This window comes from Elgaria multicarinata, chromosome 1, assembly GCF_023053635.1.
Source record: "Elgaria multicarinata webbii isolate HBS135686 ecotype San Diego chromosome 1, rElgMul1.1.pri, whole genome shotgun sequence".
Classification (NCBI taxonomy): Eukaryota; Metazoa; Chordata; class Lepidosauria; order Squamata; family Anguidae; genus Elgaria; species Elgaria multicarinata.
In genome coordinates this window covers 32,337,574-32,359,251 of record NC_086171.1, presented here as the reverse complement: position 1 = coordinate 32,359,251, position 21,678 = coordinate 32,337,574, and positions in this window count along the sequence as shown.

Below are 21,678 nucleotides of genomic sequence, written 5' to 3'. Positions count from 1 at the left end.
ACTCCCACACTCCCCAGCCAGCCATGCTGACTGGGTAATGCTGGGAGTCGTAGGGCTTTCCACCCACCCCCCACATCTAAACATCCATAGAATTTCAACACTAGATCTTCTTCTCACTTGAAGACCAACCTTCTCGTGAGATAAGATGCAAAAGATATGCATTTCTAATGCTATGAAAACGTTGTTTACTCAACTTTTAGATCTTCCCCTCCAACCACAGATGTGTTGCACTGAGGGTTATTTGCCATTCTTTATCTCTCCTCGCTCTGGAACATCAACCACTATTGTGTTTTAGATTGAGTAATTTTTTTTTAAAGCCACAAATCCATTTTCACACTTCATATAGAACTCGCTATACAATTTCTAGCACAGCAAGACGAGACTCAATAGATAAGTACAGAAAATGATTTTGAAACCAAGTCAGCATTTTTCAGGAATATGATTTATAAAAAGCTATCCCTTTCCCCTCCGCCCCTTCCTCCATTCCCCAGATGGGTAAATCCTTATTATAGCCCCCACCCCCACCCCCCATCCCACTTAACTTTCCTTGACATTGCCTGCAACAGAAAAAGCTACTTACAATATCTAATGTACTTTTTTTTCCTTTTTCCTTTTTTTTTTACAAATGTTCTCAGAAACCACAGATAATTGCATTACTCTAATATATACCATATTTCACCAGCATTTAGGTGCACATAGATGCATTATAACAAAGAAAAGGTGGGGTCCTTTTCTAAAAGGAGATACAAGACATACATTAAAGCGTAAATTCAAGAAACTGAATGTTATAAACCAAATAATAATGTTGAAAACATAATTCCTATGCAGGTAAGTTTCATGTCCTGTGTTGTTAGGGTTAGATGTACAAATATACACCCATTTCCAGACTTATCTTGAAAACAGGATGTCTTGGGTTTCTAACTGTTGTGGAAGTAGCCTGAAACTAACTAAGTAGTTTCACCTAAGCTCTATTTTTAATACCTGGCAGTGGAGGCTGGTGGCTATGATTTCAACGGGGCTGTGAATCCATTTCTGGTTTCAGCCAGAACCACCCCAAACTCTAAATGAGCTGTCCAAGGTGCTGAACCTATTTTGTTGATAGGGTAAAAAACCTTGGACAGCTCCTTAGGGTTATGACTGAAACCTGGAATGGATTCACAGCCTCACTGAAATTGGATCTACTGGCCTCTAGTGATACCTAGGCCTGGAAACAGCAGGCAGCATTGTTGGGCAGCTGCTGTAGAAAAAAGGTGGGATATAAATGCAATGAAATAATAATAATAATAATAATAATAATAATAATAATAATAATAATAATAATACATAACTGTTTAACGTGGTTGTGACCCCGAACTTAACTTAGGCCATATCTTGAGAAAACCATCAGCAAGAGGCCTTCTGGTGAACCCTCCCATAGCTTTGCCTATTTCTCTTCCTATTTATTTCCAGCAAAGTCATCCAGTGGGCTTCATGAGTTGAGTGGGGACTAGAATCAGGACCAGCTCTCCTGATTCCAAATCCAACATTCCACTCACTATGCCACACTGGGTCTTTCAGGAACAACTATCATTTCCAAGGACTGAATTCAATGACTGACCCCGCTACTATTACTTCAGTTTTAGACTGTGTGAATGCGTTGTCTGTAGCACGAAATGAGTATCTTTGGGTGGGGGATGCCCCCAAATCAGCACCATTTACAGAACTTTCACTGGTATGTAATATTTGTGTGTGTGTGTGTGTTTAGCTCACTGTTAAATCAATGTGCAGAACACATTGCTATACAGCAGAGGCTGAAGGTAGATCAGAGATATATAAAACATTATGTTTTTTATTTTAAACTCTGGCATATACTTTAGTGTATCTTACAGCAACTTTCATAATTTTGTATGATCAAATTTGTGTATTATTCCAAAAAGTTTTATTTTTAAAAACAGATCCACAAGTCCAGGGACCCCGTATGACTCAGAAAAGGCAGTCTGGTGCAGAGACTGCAGGTTGGATTCGTAGAAATCCAAAGCCATTTCACTCCATTTTGGAGTTTTATGACATCTCTAGACAGTTTCATCTAGCCCTAGTATTCATGAATCACAGATGCAAGAAAAAACAGGGATAATATAAAGCATCTTCATATGGTTCACATATAAATGGGAAACTCTAGAACATCATGAGACTCCGATAGTTTTTCTACTTGGCAAGAAGAATCCAGAAAAGTAGAAAGAAATTCCTCAAGAACTACCCTGATTTCAGAAAGGAAAAAAAGTGAGGAAAAAAAACCAAGCAAGAAGTATACATTTGTACTACAGTCATTCTCCTTCTCCTGGTTCTCCTAGATGTAAATAATATGACTACTTTGCAGCACAAAATTAAGCTGTTTGAAAGTGCGCATTGAGGTTCATTAAATTATTCATTTAATCATTATTGATCTCAGATGAATTAGAAAATGGTGCACTTTATAAGAGCTGAAAGTTATTCATCTTTGATTTTAATCTTGGAGGAAGCTGAGTTACATGTTATTAATTGAAAAGTACAAACCGAGCACAATAGGCAATTTCCTCGCAAAATGTTTAGCAACATAAATTACAGATGTGGTTATGCTCAGATTAGTTCAGTAACTACGAGCCAGATAGTGGCATTTGTGTGACAACATCAGTTGGAGGGTGGTACAGAAGCAGCAGTCCAATTTGCCATTGAAATAGTCCCAGGAAGACATACTTGGCTATAGAATGAATGAATTCCTTTTTTTGCATCAGCCACAGGCCTTAGCATTTGAAATGAAATGTACAAAAGAATAAAAGCAAGATTATACTTGATCAAAATTACCCAAGTTGCATTCTAAAAAAATTACATTAAATACAAATTCCAGAATGTACTCGGCTATAGATATGCAAGTAAAAAATACACACACCAGTGGTGTGTATATCTGTTTAATTCATCTGCTCCTTTGGCAAAGTGCATGGAAGTTGTTATTAGGAAAGGGTTACATCCTACACTTCTGTTTACCTTACCAAGAAAAAAACTGGCATTTCTATGAATGTAAATCAGAATTCATATGAAGCAGATAGATAGATGGATAGACAGATAGTCATTGGGGATCTATATCTGAGGGGATTCTTTTTTTAAAAAAATCTATTACATTATGTAGGTGTTACTGAAATCAGTGGCACTCATTTCTGTGTTATTGTGCGTAGGTTACTGGAGCAATGCATTTAAAGCACAGGCAATAATTGATAAAAGTAAAGTGTAGTAAACTCATTGATTTCTTTCCTCCCCATGGATTGATTATACAGATACTTTGTAGGGAAAAGCATACTAAAGGAACCAGATTATGGGAAGAAGAGATTAGTAGGTTTGAGTACTCATGGGATATATATCTTTCACTTTGTTTACTAGAAGCTGGCTTAATCAGCACTTCAATCCTATACCCACTTTCCCAGGAGTAAGTTCCATGTTACTGGGAGGAAGCCCCAGTGAACACACTGAGATGTTTCAAGTAAATGTGCGTAGGGTGCACTTTTTCATAGTGATATGGATGGTGTGTTTCTAGAGATGGTGTACAAGCACTACCATTTATGGGAATATAAGTAGATTCTTCAGCTGTCCCCAATACATTACATGTTGGAAATGATTCCCTTTGTTATTTAAGGAAATATGAATTACAATTCCCTCTGTAAACTACAACAAGCTAGCATTATATGATATGTTGATGATCCTACAGACCATTGCTACTGAATCTCAATGTTAAGCAAAATTCCTTTCGACTGTTTTGAAAACCAGTTGTAAGTCCATAGAAACAAGCTAGCTGTTAACAATTTGTAGAAATCCTCCTTCCCATACATATCCACTGAAGGCCTGAAAGGTAGAGGGAGAAAAAAAGACAGATTCCATTCCACTTTACAAATGATGCCTGGTTACCTGGAGATTAGTCTCCATCACCACAGGAGAACAGGCTGTTTACAAGCCTATCCCAAATATATAAGAGATCACTGTAAGATGGTGGAGGCTGCTAGTTTTGGTTTCAGTGGGTCTCTGAATCCATTCTAGGTTTCAGTCAGAACTAGCCAGAATTCTAAAGGATCTATCCAAGGTGCTGAACCCTACCCACAAAATAGATTCAGCAGCCTGGATAGCTCCTTTAAAGTTCTGTCTGATTCTGACTGAAACCCAGAATGGATTCAGAGACCCACCAAAATCAGAGCCACCAGCTTCCACTGTTCAAAGAAGAGCATCCATTTAGTGAAACGCTGCCTGCCAACACCTATCACTAAAATGTGTTATCAAAAGATGTGGAATGATGCCTGATCGTTTGCTTCTGTCTGGGCCAGTGTCAGGTACCTGTTGAAATGAAGCCCATCACCCAGAGGTAGGGTGGCCATTCATGGTTCACCAAAAAAGAGGACATGCATCACCCCAACAAAGGACAAGGGAGGATTCAAATGTGCATACGGTTTACATATTCTAATATACATGCTGTTGATTTTTCCTGCCACTCAGTCAATTTATGCCTTCCTCATGTGGGTGAGGGAAGCTATTCAGACACTCAATATATCTGAAGATGTCACCAGCTAAGGAACCATTTCAACAAGGAACTGAGTGAAAAAGGAAAGGAAAAAAAGGGAAAAGGAAAAACCCTGTTCATCATGGGCTGGAGTACATTGATGTTAATAACAATAATGATTATAATAATTATTCCCTTATGTAGCATATTCATCTACTAAATGCTTTCAATCAGAAACTCATACATTTTCTGAAATGTCTTGTGAGGTCAGTCCATTTTAGAGGTGGATAATTGAAACTGATGAGATAGTAAACTGGCCCATAGTCCAGGGCCATCCCATAAATCTCAGAGTGGATTTAAGATTTGATTGAGGTTATCCAGATCCCCTTCTACTTAGGGATGTCTGTCGCAGGCAAATTGAGCACTAGTAGTAAACATTATTATCTTTATTGTTTGTTTGTTAAATTTTAGAACATTTCTACCCCACCTTTCAATTTTCAAAGGTTCTTAAAGGTGGCTTACAGATTAAACACACACACACACACACACACACACACACACACACACACACTACAAATTCTGATTTCGGTGGGGCTGTAAATCTAACCTGGGTTTCAGACAGAAACTGCCAGAACTCTAAAAGAGTTATCCAGTGTGCGGAATCTATTTGGGAGATAGGGTTCAATATCTTGCATAGCTACTTTCGGTTCTGACTGAAACCCAGAATGGATTCACAGTCCCACTGAAATTGGAGCCACGAATCTCCACTGGATCTATCTATCTATCTATCTATCTATCTATCTATCTATCTATCTATCTATAGAACCATCTGGGAGCTGGGCCAATGGAACAAATTCCACATCCTGTGCCCTGCTGTTGCACCATGGGCAAGGTGGGAGGCAGGAGGGAGATCTTCTTTTATCCTCCCGTTGGGAGGAAATTAAATCCCCCATCTCCAGGGCTGGCGTAGATTCGTGCCAGTTCCTGGGGAATGTCTGGAGAATAATGATGTGGCAACTTTGCATTAAGCCCCAACGTGTCCCCCAAGACACCCTGTCCCTCCCTGCTCTGATGGTGGAACACCTATGCCAATGGAGATTTCTGCAGGCAGGCTATGGGACTTCTGGTGGCATGAATGTCATCCTGCTGGCATGCCTCCATCTCTATCAGCAGGGCAGAACCTATGCTCCTTCCTGGGGGGTCATAGGATACTGGGGATTCCTCTCTGAGGTCGAAAGTGGCACTCCGACATCAGAAGAGGGAATTGGAGATCTGAACCCCCTCTTCTGCCCCCTCACAGCCGGTACAGAAAGAACTCTGTCAGCTGCCCTCAGAGGTAAAATATATATATCAATCTCAGCAGAAAAGGGGATGTTCTGGTGGGCAGGAAGGGAAGGAGCTTGGAGAGACCAGGCTACGAGCTAAACTGAGCCTCTTCTAGCCTCCGTCCCCTCTGAAACATTATTGCTAGATTGGCTAAAAAGGCCATCTAGCAAAACATGCAGAGGTGAGGATGGGGAGGCGAAGACCATCTTTGCCACTCCCTGGCCTTGCATTAGATGATCGGAGGGGCTTCATGCTCAGGGGCTTCTGATCATCAAGGACTCAATCGATAGGATTTTGCCCTTAATCATTAAAACAGGAAATAGCAATTTAAGAAAATAGACATTGGTTGACATGCTCTAAATTTACTGGAGCCCTGTTAGATTAGAGAAAATGTAAGCCTTGAGGTTGTTGTACTATATCTGCTTAGTCACTCTTTAGATTAATGTTGCATTTTATTCCACTCCTTATTCTTCATTGTCTATAATTTATGGACCTCGAAAAATTATAGAAAAGGAACAGGAGGAAATAAAAATAGACACTATTTGATTTTACATTTTCTCTTTCAATTTAGTGCCTCTTTCAAAACATTTCCAAAATGTGTTAATGCTGAAGGGAATACGTTAAAGTTGCCTCGGGCAGAGGGAGGGCTTTGGGGATAAATGGTTCTGCTTCCAAATATTGATGATGCCTGTCAAGGGAGAAAAAGAGCTGCCAATGGAGAAAACAACAAAGAAAAGTAAATGTACTTTAAAGTTTCCCAAGAAACATGACCCCTTCCATGTACAACTAAGGTTGTGCAAAAAGTTACCTGAGGAATTCTGTTATTAATTCAATTTCATTCTTTCTTCACAATGGATTTGTGGGATCCATCTCTGAAGGATCCATCTAGTCCAGCATTCTGTTCACAAAGCACCCAACCAGCTATTGCCCGGGGCAGCAGCCTCCCACCCTATGATCCCCAGCAACTAGTGTATAGGGTGACCACATGAAAAGAAGGGCAGGGCTCCTGCATCTTTAACAGTTGTATTGAAAGGGGAATTTTAGCAGGTGCCATTTGTATGCATGCAGCACCTGTTGAAATTTCCTCTTCATCACAGCTGTTAAAGCTGCAGGAGCCCTGCCCTCTTTTGCATCTGGTCACTCTAGCATAGTTCCTGCAACTTTAACTGTTGTGGTAAAGCAGGGATTTCACCAGGTGCTGCATGCATACAAATGACACCTGCTGAAATTCCCCTTTCAATACAATTGTTAAAGGTATAGGAGCCTTGTCCTCCTCTTCATATGGTCACCTTAACTACTAGTGTACTGTACATAGGCTTGCTGCCTCTGATACTGGAGGTAGCATCCCAAGGCACCGCTGAAAAAAGTAGGGCTTTCTTTCAAGTATGCACAATTCTCTTCTTTCTGAATAGGAGACCTCCAAAAATCCTGATACCTGATTTTAAAACAAATAATGCAAAAATATCATACCAACACACACATACACACACACCACAGACTTATCAGTTAAGAGAGGACAGCTTACTCTTCCACAATGATACATTCCATTTGGGAAACGTCAGTGTGGAAAATGCATAATATTCTCAAAATAAATGTCAGCGTTGACACAGTCACTCCGTATCGTCCCCATCTCTGCTGATGCTCCTACACTTCGTGAGGGGAAGCCGGATAATTGAAATGTCAGAGGAGAAATAAGGTAACATGTGGACACCCACAGTTTTAGACTGCAGTCCATGTGAACTGAAAAAAAAACACAAGCTTCTAACCAAAATCCCTGGGGTTGTAGCCTTCTTAGATAAGTGACTGGAAATGAGCCATTAGAAATAACTTTGGCAACTTTAAAATGAATTAGATCATTTATTTATTTATTTATTTATTACATTTTTATACCACCCAATAGCCGAAGCTCTTTGTTGTTGTGGATCAAGTGAGTATTTCAAATGAGCATTCCAGTTAAGTCACTAGACAACAAATATGGTGTGGGGGGCATTATTACAATGGGAGAAATTATGGCTATCCTCATATAGTATGGTATAGTGGTTAGAGTGTTGTACTAGGAAAGGGAGATCAAAGTTCTAGTCCCTATTCAGCTATGAAGCTCACTGGGTTACGGTACGGCAGCCTTCCTCAACCTGGGGTGCTCCAGATGTGTTGGACTACAACTCCGGGAGATGCAGTCCAACACGTCAGGAGCGCCCCAGGTTGAGGAAGGCTGCGGTAAGGATACAATGGAGAGGATGAGGAACCTCTTTGGGCTCCTTGGAGGAAAGGTGGGAGATTAAGGTAATAGTAACAACAAAAACGTAGGTATTGACTTGATAGAACAGATTATGTGCCAGGCCATCCATACCAATAATATTCTATTTTCAACCACAGCTAGCTAAATGTCTCTAGTTTCTTATAATTTCAAAATAAAGTCTATCTAAACCTTGGGCTGGCCTGTGCTGGACACAACATCGCAGTTTGGAATTGGGGAGGTGGAAAGTTGTAGGACAGCAGTTGCTAAAAGAATGAGCTATGCATTAGGGTGTCGCTTGGTCTGCCTTTCAGCCCTGCCACAAATTCACCAACTGAACACAGCCAAGCCATTCTGTTGCAGCTTCTGCCTCCACCCCCTGCAATATGGGGGATGATATCAATACCTTACAATCGGGTTATGTCAACACCTTGCAAGGTTATTGTAAAGAGGATGCCAGCGAAATAACATGTTTGAGCAAGCTCAGTACTTAAAGCACTACAGTAGCTGTCCAGAACTGGGTGCCTGCCAGATGTGTTGGACTGCATTTCCCATCATTGCTAGTCATGATGGTGGATGGTGGGATTGCAGTTCACATCTGGAGGAGACCCATCTGGGGAAGGGGATTAGCCTGCTTTAGGGTGGATTCCTGCATTGAGCAGGGGGTTGGACTCAATGGCCTTTTAGACCCCTTCCAACTCTACTATTCTATGATTCTATGATTTGACTGGTATCCCTCTTTCTACCCAAAAAAATGGCACTCAAGGCAGCTTAGTCACTTATAAAACTTGATAAAACCAATAATAGGACCAAAATATTAAACACAATTAAAAAACAACAACAAATCAGTAGCAGCATAACACAGCCTCCAGCCCAAAGGGCTGCTTGAATGAAGCGTTCTTTGCCTGCCAACAGAAGGAGAGAGAGAGAGAGAGAGAGAGAGAGAGAGAGAGAGAGAGAGAGAGAGAGAGAGAGAGAGAGAGAGAGAGAGAGAACACCTAGCCTCTCTACAGCCAGGGAGCAGCCACCAAGAACGCCCTCTTTTCTGTGGCCTCCCAATGTGCCTCTGAAAGTGGTGGTCTTGAAAGAAGGGCCTCTCCTGAAGATCTTAAGAACAGGGAAGGATCGTATGGCAAAAAGTGTTATTTAGGTAGCCTGGTCCCAAGCTGTATAGAGCTTTATAACTCACAACCAGCACTGTGTGTTCTGGGCAGGAAGTTGGTAGTATTTCCTTGTCATTTGTCCTTAGCATCTGCCCCTGTATATGGAAGTTTCATAAAACATATATAATTAGAGTACAGACTAGAAATGTATGCAAACAATTCTTAAATAAAGAATGAGAAGTTGGTAAGCAGGGCTGGCCCTACCATGAGGCAGAGTGAGGCGGCCACCTCAGGAAGGTGCTGGGGGCGCTGGAGGGGGCTGTGAGGTGTTGGAGGATAAAGCTTTGTGTGCCAAGTAGCATGCCTTGCGACCCCTAAGCTGTCCTATTCCACTTAAATGCAGGGGAGGGCACTGTCCCATCACCAACATTAAAGTAAGATTCTTCCTACATAGAACAGGGCCATGCAATCTTGTCCTTCAGCCTAGCCCTGATGGCTAAGTGCAACCTCCAGTATCTGAGGCAGTAAGCCTGTGTACATCAGTTGCTGGGGAACATGGGTAGAAAGGTGCTGTTGAACTGCTTGTTGGTCCCTGGTCGACAGCTGGTTGGCCACTGTGTGAACAGAGTGCTGGACTAGATGGACCCTTGGTCTGATCCAGCAGGGCACTTCTTAAGTTCTTATGTCCTATGTTCTCATGTCAGCAAAATTCTTGGGCTGGCCTAGTCAGTGAGATATGTTGTTGTGTTTAAGGAGTTGCACCTTGTCTTTCTTCCTGAAAGGAAGCAAACAAAAGCTCATATAAGTGGCACTGAGAGATGAACATCAGGAGTCTATGGGGACTCTGGTGAAGAAGAACCAACTCTCTGAAAGGGTTGGGATGCAGGAGGAAGATGCACTGTATGGAGGGGGTGGCCACTGCATTAATATCTCACCAACACGTTTAGGAAAGAACCCAATGACCAGTAGATGAAATGGGACTACAGTTAGTGAAACAGCAATCTCACCAGCATGATTGGCATAGCAGGAAATTTCGCACTTCATGTCTGGTGAGCTTTTGATATGAAGACAGCAAGAGCTCTATGAACCTGATGGACATTTCTGATAAAACAGTTAGGTGCCTTTGGAACATAAGAAGCTGCCTTATGGTGAGTTAGACATTTTGTCCATCTAGGCCAGTATTATCAAAACCATCTTGAAATGCTCTGCAGGATTTCAGACAGGAGTTTTTCTAGCCCTACCTGGAGATGCTAAGTATTGAACCTGGGACCTTCTGCATGCAAGGCAGGGGGACTACCAGTGAGCTATGATCCTTCCTGCCAGGCAAGAATTTTCAATTATCCTGCATAGCATTAGCCCAGCCTTCCCCAACCTGGAGTCATCCAGATGTTTTGAACTACAGCTCTCAAGATTCTTCACCATTGGTCATGTGGCTAGGACTGATGAGAGTTAAAGTTGAAAAATCTGGAGGGCACTAGGTTGGGGAAGACTGTGCTGCCCCATGGTAACTGTATGTGTTACCATACGGTTTGAAGGTGGTGGCCCATTGCATAACTAAGGCTGGGGTGGGAGGTGGTGGGCCAGAGCCCTCCATCAACTTTAAAGTAGTTGGCCAACAAGTCCAACTGTCACATTTTTGGCCTCTGACTAGGCAACTGGAGGAGGAGATCAAGGTGGCATTTTTCAAAGGGTTGGATTTGGCCCGGAAGTCCCAGTTGTTGATAGGGATTCCTGAGCAAACTGAGTACTTGCCCCAATTTTAAAAACTAGTGGTTCTCTGATGGCTTCTCTGAAGCATTCATTTCCACTAGGAATGTGTGTCGAACTTCATTCTGGCATTTGCTAGCAAACCGGGGTAGTGATGGAGAGGTGTGTGCTTGTGGAAGACCCTCTGGAATACAAAGCCATCCAGTTAGCTCACAGGAAATTACAACTTCCCCCAACCCCAAATACGAGGTACAAACTTGATTGTACAGAGTGCATTTGCACCCAAGTGACTAAATTACAGAAATCTTACAGCCATGTGCATTGAGTTCATGGACATTTTATTTACTTATTTTTGGACTTACTGGAAACAACATTCTCTTTTTTCTGCAGAAATATCTCGCATGCTCGTTTGAGATAGCTGCACACTTAAAAAGAGGACATGAAGATGAAAGAGGGAACAAATGGACTGCAAGCATAATTGCATTGTTCTGCCAATTCTTCTACTGATCGGAGAGAACCCGGACTCTTTGAATAAAAACCAGAGCTATTATAAGAGAAAAGTAGCAGTTATAATTCTAGTCAATAAGATGCTGAAAGAATGTCTGTGAGATGATTGAACATTACTATAATGGGAGCTATAACGAGGCTGGAAATCAAGGAGGTGGTAGGGGAAAAAACATGAACAGGAAAGCTCTGGAGTTTCAAAATTGCATTGATCTGACAACTGCATTTATTTAGAGAGGTGTAATTCACATGACTGGGCCATTATCTCAGCATGGACTGCAGACTGACCTTGGTGAATGGGGTCATGGCAAGGGGGGGCCTCTACCATGACCTCAGATGCTTTAGGCCCTCAGGTTTAGAATGTACTAATTCTCCGTCTACTTTGGGGGTGTTTGCTATGATATCCCCACCCTTCTGTGGTATGTGCACTATATGTTCCCTGAAAATTTGAGTCAGAAGAAGAAAAAGTACACTATTGGTACAATCCAAAGAACCAGACGAAGGGAAAAAAATACACTGTTGGTGCAATCCAAGTTACGGTGGGCCACTGCAATATATGGGATGTAAACCTCAGGGGGCACAGATGGAACATTGAAATCCATGGGATATAAGGCATTCAACCGTTACTTTAACTAAAGGGATGTAAGCCTGCTTAACCTTTTCCAGCTTGGGCCAACTAACTTAATGCAATGGTCATCAATACATTTGTGTAAACTAGTACATATAGTCTTCGACCCCGCTCCGATGACATACTAAGCCATCACCAAGGCAGCTGCCTCACTCTGCCTAACGATAGGGCCATCCTGTAGTCTAAATGTTATGGCTTAGAGTGCTGTGTGAACCATGACTTAGCATGTCATGTGAACCATTCCTAACCATGGTGGCTACATAACCACAGCTTAAACAAGCTCACTAACCATTTGCTGAAAAGGGGTTAGTGGCCTAACTATGGGTTAGTGTGTTGTCTGAACAGGCCCATTGTTGTCCTCTTATGGATCAGTAACTGGTAAAAGAACAGAAAGCAGAGAGTAAGAATAAATGGTTAATTCTCCCGATGGAGGGAAGTAAATAGTGGGGTCCCACAGGGATCGGTAATGGGACCAATTATTTTCAACTTGTTCATAAATGATCTGGAATTAGGAGTGAGCAGTGAAGTGGCCAAGTTTGCTGATGACACCAAATTATTTAAGATTGTTAAAACACAAAGGGATTGTGAAGAGCTCCAAAGGGATCTCTCCAAACTGGGAGAGTGGGCATCCAAATGGCAGATGCGGTTCAATGTAAGCAAGGGTAGGGTGATGCACATTGGGGGGGGGGGGGGAAGCCAACTTCAAGTATAACCTAATGGGATCTATGCTGGTGGAGACTGAACAAGAAAGAGATCTTGGGATGGTGGTGGACAGCTCGATGAAAATGTCCACCAGTGTGCAGCCGCTGTAAAAAAGGCAAACTCCATGTTAGGCATTATAAGAAAAGGAATTGAGAATAAAATGGCTAGTATCATACAAATCTATGGTGCGACCACACTTAGAATACTGTGTACAGTTCCGGTCACCACACCTAAGAAAGGATATTATAGAGCTGGGGAAAGTGCAGAAAAGGGCAACTGAAATGATTAAGGGGCTGGAACATCTCCCCTGTGAGGGAAGGTTACAACAACTAGGATTGTTTAGCTTGGAGAAGAGGAGGCTGAGGGGAGACATGATAGAGGTGTACGAAATTATGCATAGTATGGAGAATGTGGATAGGGAGACATTTTTCTCCCTCTCTCAAAATACTAGAACCCAGGGTCATGCCATGAAGCTGATGGGTGAGAGACTCAGGACAAATAAAAGGAAGTACTTCTTCACACAGTGGCCAACTATTTGCCTATGGAAACCCACAATCAGGACATGAGTGAAACAGCACCCTTCTGTTCATGTTCCCCTAGTTTTTTCCTTACTGTGACACAGGAACGATGGGGCGTTTGCTGCGTCAGAGAAAAAAAGAGGCCTTGGGGCAGGTGCAGCCACCTTATAAAAGGCCATTAATCTGCCTTCCCATTGGCCTGCCCCATCACATGGGAACTCTTGTCATTACTTCCCATGTCTTCATTCACATTGGGGGTGGTGCAAATTTACTCCAGTCTGAATACCAGGGAATGCCCTTGCCATGATAAGGAAAAAATGTTCCCGTGACTGTGTGGAAGGAGATTGGAAGAAGCAAATAAGCGGAAGACGGACCAGCATGAATTGGCCCAATTGTATTCTTTGCCAACATTGTTTTTCTTCTCATTTGTGTGCAAGGCTCCTACCAGTTTCTAATAATGGGAGTTTCATGTGATGTCTCTATTTCTGGGTCATTTTCTCTTATTTGTCTTTTCTCGTTCATCTTTCCCTGTGCTTCCTTGGATCACCGCAAGCCCGCTCATAGGCATTCATGCAGCGAAATTTATTCAAGAGCATTTGCCTGAAGAAGACAATTAAAGGGAGCCTTTGGGTGTAATCTGTCTAGGGTTCTCTCATACTTTAATGTAGGTTGACCTCCTGGTTTTCCTCCAGTATCTGCTGGTGCCCCTGGAAAACGAGAGACAGAGAGAGGCCTGACAGATTATGGTTCTCTGATAAAAAGAGACAGGGAGCACCGTGTTTTTAAGAAATGGAGCTTGCTGCTGAAAGGAAGATCTAATATAAGCTGCTGCCCAGTGATGCTTTCAGGTACACAGTGTTGTCAATCCAATGAAGCCTTACATCTTCTTCAAGGTAGCATAACTATCCTTCTGCTTCCTATCATTTTTTTGGCAGGATGGTGCAATCCTTGCAGAAAAAGAGCACCCAGCAAACAAAATTAATTATGAAAAATTGATGTTGATAGCACCAGATCACTTTAACTATTTGATTTTAGTGGTTAACTGCAGAGAACAGAAGGAACACAAATCTCAGCCAGATCCTGAATCAGAGTATGGAATAACACACAAGAGAAGGTAATTTGAGCAGGGGCCATAGCTAAATGGTAGAGCACATCTTCAGAGAGTCCCAGGTATCTCCTCTTATGAAGTAGCTCTCTTTTGAGTGAACAGTACTGAGTCCATTTTGAGAGAAAGCTAATAACCCAGGCTTCATCTCCAGCATCAGGAAAGCAGTCATGTAAGACTAGATCAGACAATGAAGTTTCCAATGGGCTTCCTAAATTATATACCCCAAAGGTGAAGGTGGAAGTAAACACTGAGCAGAACATGGATGTGCTGAAAATCAAGAGTGATATCTGGTAAGGTACACGGTCAAAGACATGAAGTGTGCTCCTGTTGTGGTACTTCAGTCTCGATGTGTGTCAAGACAGTCATTAGTGTGAAAGGTCATCTTTTCTTAACCGAACAGAGAAGGCAGAAAGAACCTAGTAGGACTTTTGTTGCCATCAAGCACAGCTGTCATCCCCAAGCACCTTCTTTTGTCATATAGGATGAAGCACCAGCTCAGTCTTTGTCCCATGCAAATATCATGATTTCCAAGGCATGGTTCTGGTTCATCAAAGTTATGATGTCACAGCCTTTCTCTGAACAGTATAAGAACCCTCAGGTTCGGCAGCCGGAGTTCCTTCATGCCAAAGGCATGGGGCCATTCTACTGAGGTCACTAGGTGCCTCACCCCCCCAGGGGTAAGAGGCCATGCTGCTGTTGAAATCACTCAAGAGTCCTTCCTCCCAGAAGAAAGTCTCCATGCTGAAATCACTGAAGGGCTCACCTTCACAATGTGCCGTTGTGGTGTTATCTTTTTCAACAGTGTCTGAGTGTGAATCTTTTTCGCTGGCAATCACCTTCTTAGCTATAGACACTCTATTTGCCAATGACTTGTAAGTGGGTCTGTGGGTCTTGTTGGAATATGTGTGACTCATACATGGCTCTAACAAGAGCACATCACATAACAGTTCCATATTTTTACTTCTTCCAAGAAAAAGTAAAAATATCAAGTAACAAGGCCTCTCTCTGCCTGAGCAAGTTAGAGTAGACTGTGCTGAGCCAGATGGACCAATGTTCTAACGTAGGACCAACCCAAGACCATTTGCTGACTGAGGTGAAGGATGAGATTGCTCCACTTCCCCAACCTCATTCTGTGCATTGAAAGATGCCAACTAGACCTGTGGTTGAATCTTACTTCAACACTGGTAACAGGTTAACATCCTCTACCACATTGAAAGAGCCACAGGATAGTTTTTTTGGGGGGTGCGTTGGGGGAGACTAGTCAATATGACATACATAGACTAGTTACGGGGTGCAGGGCAAACATGTGGCACACACAACACTGCAACTCACCATCACCAAGGTAGCTGCCTGCCTCACTTTTCCTAATGATAGGCCCCTCCTGTGGTCTAAATTAGTATAGGGCAGGCTTAAACTGAAATGCAGTGAAATTATCCAATAAATCAAAGTTACTATTGAACCATTATTGACAAGGCTAACCCTTTCCTAATTGCATGGTTTCGAGAATGTATATTGTAGTAATACACTTTGGCTCATTCAGCTGATTCAACATAACCCAAAGCTGTCTTCAGATCAATGAAAACCAACTCCTTGACAGGAATCTAGGAAACCAGAGTCTAGGGCCATAGCTAGACCTAAGGTTTATCCCTGGATCGTCCAGTGTTCAAACCTGTTCATCTACGTGACACACAGGGGATCCAGTGCTCAGGCAGAGGTGAACCCTGGATGATCCCAGGATAAACCTTAGGTCTAGCTGTGGCCCAAGAATCTTGTGTTGTGATTTGCACAAGCTGTTGAGAGATTGCGGCAGGTAAGCTGATGTTGCTATACATTTGATGATCACAGGCTGGATTAGAACACTTAGAGTAGGCCTACTGAAATCAATGGGATGAAAATTAGTCATGATTTATTGATGAGATGTAAATTAAGTCCCATTGATTTCAGTGGATCTGCTCGCAGTATGATTGTGTCTGGAACTGACACAGGCCACAGCTAGACCTAAGTTTTATCCTGGGATCAACCAAGGTTTGCCCCTGCCTGAGCACTGGATCCCCTGTGTGTCACCTAGGTGAACAGTTTTGACCCCTGGACGATCCAGGGATAAACCTTAGGTCTAGCTATGGCCAAAGTTGTTATTACACATTTTGAGTTGGTTCCAGGATCTGCCTTCCGTGAAAGCATCGAACCTTCTGCAAGAGAAAAGGCTCCACTCATAGGAACATCCCTCTGACCATCTTGTCTTCACCTGTGCCACCCACAGGCTACTTGACAGGACTATCGATGCCACTAGTACTCAGGACCTATTTCCATTCCTCCTGTGCTGTTGACGCGTGTGAGGGTTTTTAGACCTACTGCTGCTGCTCCTGTCTCACCTTTATTCTTTTAGGCCCCACAGGCCCACAGCCCAGCAACTTAGCCCTCAGTTTCCCATTCCGCTGCCACCATTGTACCCTCCTCAGGCACTCTTCCATAGACCACAACAGTTGTTTAAATGTTATTGGAATTTATTAACATAAGTAAGTGCATGTACATAAGCTTAATGGTTTCCTCAGTTGCAATGTGTATGGTTACAAGGCTTCTAAGCATATTGGTTTCTGTAAGTTCTTCCTTAAAAGCTTCCACTATAGAATTCTACTATCTATTTTCAACTATACCCCAGACCAATCTTAGCTATCTACTTATTTATTTATTTATTGCATTTTTATACTGCCCAATAGCCGAAGCTCTCTAGTATCTCCTTCTCCCTCTCTTCACATAATCATCCACACACTACTATCATATATCTCTTTTCTCTTCACAAAATCATCTACTCCCCTCATATAATCATACACTCCTATATATCTCTACATTCCTCACAGAATCATACACTTCTTTCACAGAATAATATACTTCTCCTATAGAATCATACACTTCTATCTTCCTGTCAGCACAGACTATATATATATATATATATATATATATATATATACACACACACACACACACACACACACACACACACACACACACACACCCCTATGGTTTACAAAACAACGTTAAGGCTCTACAGTTTTCAACCAACCACCAAAAAGCAGGGAAATCAGGAGCTAAGGCAGAAAGTGCAAGTAAAGTGCAAGTAAAATTCTCATTCTCCCAAAGCAGATAAACCATGAGGACAGGATGGAGAATAGGATATGCAGAGGTGACTGTGGGGTTGTGGAAAACTGATGGCAAACAACTTAAGGCCAACTACTTCTCTTTTTTTGTTTAGAACAGCCCTTCCCCAATCTGGTGCCCTCCAAAGGTGTTTGACTACAACTCCCATCATTGCAAGTCAGGAATACTTAAGAGCTACCATCCCTACTTAAGAGCTAACATAGTGCCAAGTTTCATCTCTTTATCTTTAATTTCAGTTTTTTAAACGTGTACTGCTCAGGGTCCTAGATCCCAAAGAGGAGATTTGAGCTTGAAATTTTTTAAAAAATCTAAAACTCAAGACATGAACAGATCTGTTTCAAACTTGCCATGGCTACGTCCCTACTTAAGAGCTATCATGCTGCCAAGTTTCATCTCTTTATCTTTAAAAAGGATGGAAAGGATGGAGCTATAAACATTTTGGTTAATTTCCATAGGCTATAATGAGCTGTTTATTCCAACTTTAAAGATCTCATTGACTTCAGTGGGCCTTACTCCCAAGTAAATGTGCGGGGTGTGTGTGTCTTATGTCTAAGAAGTAAGTCCCATTGTCTTCAATGGGGTTTACTCCCAAGTAAGTGTGCTGAGGGTCTTATGCCCACTTAACCCATTGCAAGTCTTAAAAATGCCCCGAATGACAAGCTAGCTCACCATGGGCAGCTCAGTACGCCTGAACACTATGGCTTCACATCTTGTGTAAACCCCCAAAATTTCTATATCCTTAAAAGGAAATCAAGGTGTATCTTTTGTGAACACCAGGTTTAGATATCTTCTTTTGAGGTTGAACTGAATGATCTGCATGCTTCAATCCAAGAATGATTTGAAAAAGACTATTTGTTCCTTCCTGTTGAACTAATTAACAACAGAAAGCCATCATCTCTCTTTTACACACACACACACACACACACACACACACACACACCTCTCTCTGCCAGGCAATCTTTCTCACATACATTCACATGCACACACAACAAACAGTCACACGAACACACAACAAACTACATACAATTCACCTTTGGAAACCATTCTCACCCAAAAGTCTCAACTCTGTAGGGTATCATCTATCCACACACCCAATCATATGTGTTTATACTGTAAATAAATATGATTGTGGGATTTATAGTTGTTGTTTTTGTTCTGTATATGGGCTTCTTCTTGAAGCTGGCCAATCCCAGAAGTTTGTGTATCCTTTGACCTTGGCATTAGCTAGAAGGTCTCACGTGGCTCCCCGCTCCCCATTTATTGTATTTAAACTAGATCAAAGAAAAGCTGAATAAATCCTAATGGTGTCAAATTGGCAGTGTGTAAAGCTGGGGTTGCACTATGAACGTGCAGAGGAAGGACTTTCCAGTGTCTGTGATCAAGGCAGAAGAGGATAAAATGCCTCTCTGTAACAAAGGGAAGCAGAAGTGATCCTCCATCCCACCAGGAGCACTCCTTTAAGTTCAATAGGGCTTACTCCCACGTAAGTGCACTGAGGGTCTTATGTCTGCTCAGAAGCAAGTCCTGTTGTCTTCAATGGGGCTTAATCCAAAGTAAGTGTGCTGAGTGTCTTATGTCTACCCAGAGTAAATCCTGGCATTCCTGGGGGCTACAAGGAAACAGTACAGCAGACGTACCCCTCCCATCCTTTGCACACTTGCCAGGGAAGGAGGGAGGCACTTTGGGATACATTAGCTTTCCCTTTGCATTCAGCACTGGGGGTGGGATCTTACTTAACTACAACCAAACCCAGGCAGTCAAAAAAACAAGTGCCTTCCTCCTACAACTTGACAAAACTACATGTCCTAACCACCCCCAATTACCCCCTTTATAATGGTAGAATGCTTTATCTACTCTCTGACCTTAACTACAGGGACACTGCTGTGCCCCTGTAAATAGAGCTATATTTCTCTGGCTCCTCCCACTCTCACCCAGCCAGCCAATCCAAACACTCCCCCCACCATCATCCAATCAGCACTCAGGCATTCACACACACCCTTCTACTTTCTACTTACCCAATCTTGTAAGTACCAGTTGCAAGTTCATTGAGGCCTACTTACTTCCTGGAACTTTATGCATAATATAAACAATAACTGCGCTTATTTACATTTAATGCATATTAAGGCAGCTGAATACCGTATTTCTTTGATTCTAAGACGCCATCGATTGTAAGACGCACACTAATTTCAGTACCACCAACAGAAAAAAAGCTTTGATTCTAAGAAATAATAAATGCACCCGCGATTCTAAGACGCACCCCGTTTTTAGAGATGTTTATATGGGGGGAAAAGTGCGTCTTAGAATCAAAGAAATACAGTATCACAATTTGCCTTCTCCACAGACCACAGTTCAGCCATTCAGCAGTCTCCTCAGTCACTATGGCCATAGCTAGACCTAAGGTTTATCCCTGGATCGTCCAGGGGTCAAACCTGTTCATCTAGGTGACACACAGGGGATCCAGTGCTCAGGCAGGGGCGAACCCTGGATGATCCCAGGATAAACCTTATTAGGTCTAGCTGTGACCTATGTAGCATTTTCAGTGGGCTGGAGAATCTGCCATGAAAAGGAGGTGATGATGGGGATTTTTGCTTCCAATCCAGCATATATCAGGATCCAACCCTTTCTGCCTCATTAAGCAAATGGTTGAGTAACTTGACAAGCTGATTCAAATGAATTTTGTGGGATTTTGGGATATATATGCCTGTGAGAAACTGCCAATATTCACTTCACCTTCGTATTCTTTAGGATGACACTCTTGGACCAAACTGACTGCATTTAAATTGACCAATTTCATGTCATCCAAAGTTTCCATTTATATGCCTGCCTTCCTACACACTTGTTCTTCCAAACGGAAGTGAACCTGGCGGTGTGTCAGCATTCCTGGGCTCTAAACTAGAGAGGCCATACTTGTTTTGATCTTTTTTTCCACCTGTAACAGTGTTGTGAAATATATATTTTAATTGAGCCACTAGAGACATGCAGTGCGGTCAGCTGTTTTAGGTGCAAATGTTTGGCTAAAATAAAGCTCAGTGCTGCTAATCTGTCTCTCTTTCTCTCTCTCTTTCTCTCTATAGTTGGAAATGTTGTTTTATATTAATCGAGTGCAGTCGTTTGAGTTAAGGTTCTTCAAATTTACTTTGGATGAGATTCATTTGGAATAGCTCCAGGCACATACAATGTAGGACAATTTGAACTTATTCTACTAGGGCCCTCGTATGTCCAGAGGGACACAATTAGTAGATACAGCCAAGTTAAAGATATAACTATTATGGTGTCAGGCACTTAGTGATGAGAGAGCCAAGGGGTTTTGCTTGTTGAGTTGCTTGATTGAGCTTCCTGCTGCTAGAGTACTTGAAATGGGCATGGATTTTTATACTGCATAAATTCCTGGATGACATTTGATGGCATTATATGTTCATTCCCCTACACACTGGGTGTGGGGGGAAGCTTCTAAGTGGGTTTACCCAACAGAGAGTGAAAGTCTTCTGTTTCATTTAATGAGAGTTTGGTAAACGGAGCACCTTACATTTCTTTGGTTTCAAAAATAATAATCAAAGTTACTCTATCAACTTTGAAGCATTACAAGCCATGTCAACAACCATGTTTGGCATTTTGACTAGGGATGTGCTCCGCTTCTAATTGGACCGGCGAATTAGAAGCGGAGCGGGGGGCTTCGCCTGCCCTTAAGGCGGAGGCGAAGAGGATTGGGGGGCTGGCGGAGCGTGGTGAAGAGGATCGAGGTGAAGGTGGATCCTTCGCCTCGATCCAGAGCTCCGCCGGAAAGGTAAGTGGGGTTTACCGGGCCCTGCCGCTGTCGCTGTCGCCCATGCGGCGACAGCGGCAGGGTCCAGTAACCCCCCCTCTCCCTTACCTGCCTCCATCCGCAGTCCCTCGGCTTCTTCAATTGAGCCCGCGGTTCAACCAGGAAGTCTAGGCCGCACTTGCCCCCCTCCCCCTTGGTCCCTTACTGGGCTCTGCCGCCGTCGCCGCCCGTGCGGCGATGGCGGCAGGGCCCGGTAACCCCCCCCGCCCTCCTCTCCCAGCCTTACCTGGCACCACTCCCCTCCACTGCAGAGCTCCGATTCGGGCGGAGCGGCGGGTCCGTGCAGACCCCTAATTTTGACCTGGTGACCAGGAGCGAATGAATGCTGGTCAGCAGTAATTGGCTGAAAAATATTCAAGGCCATACACTCCA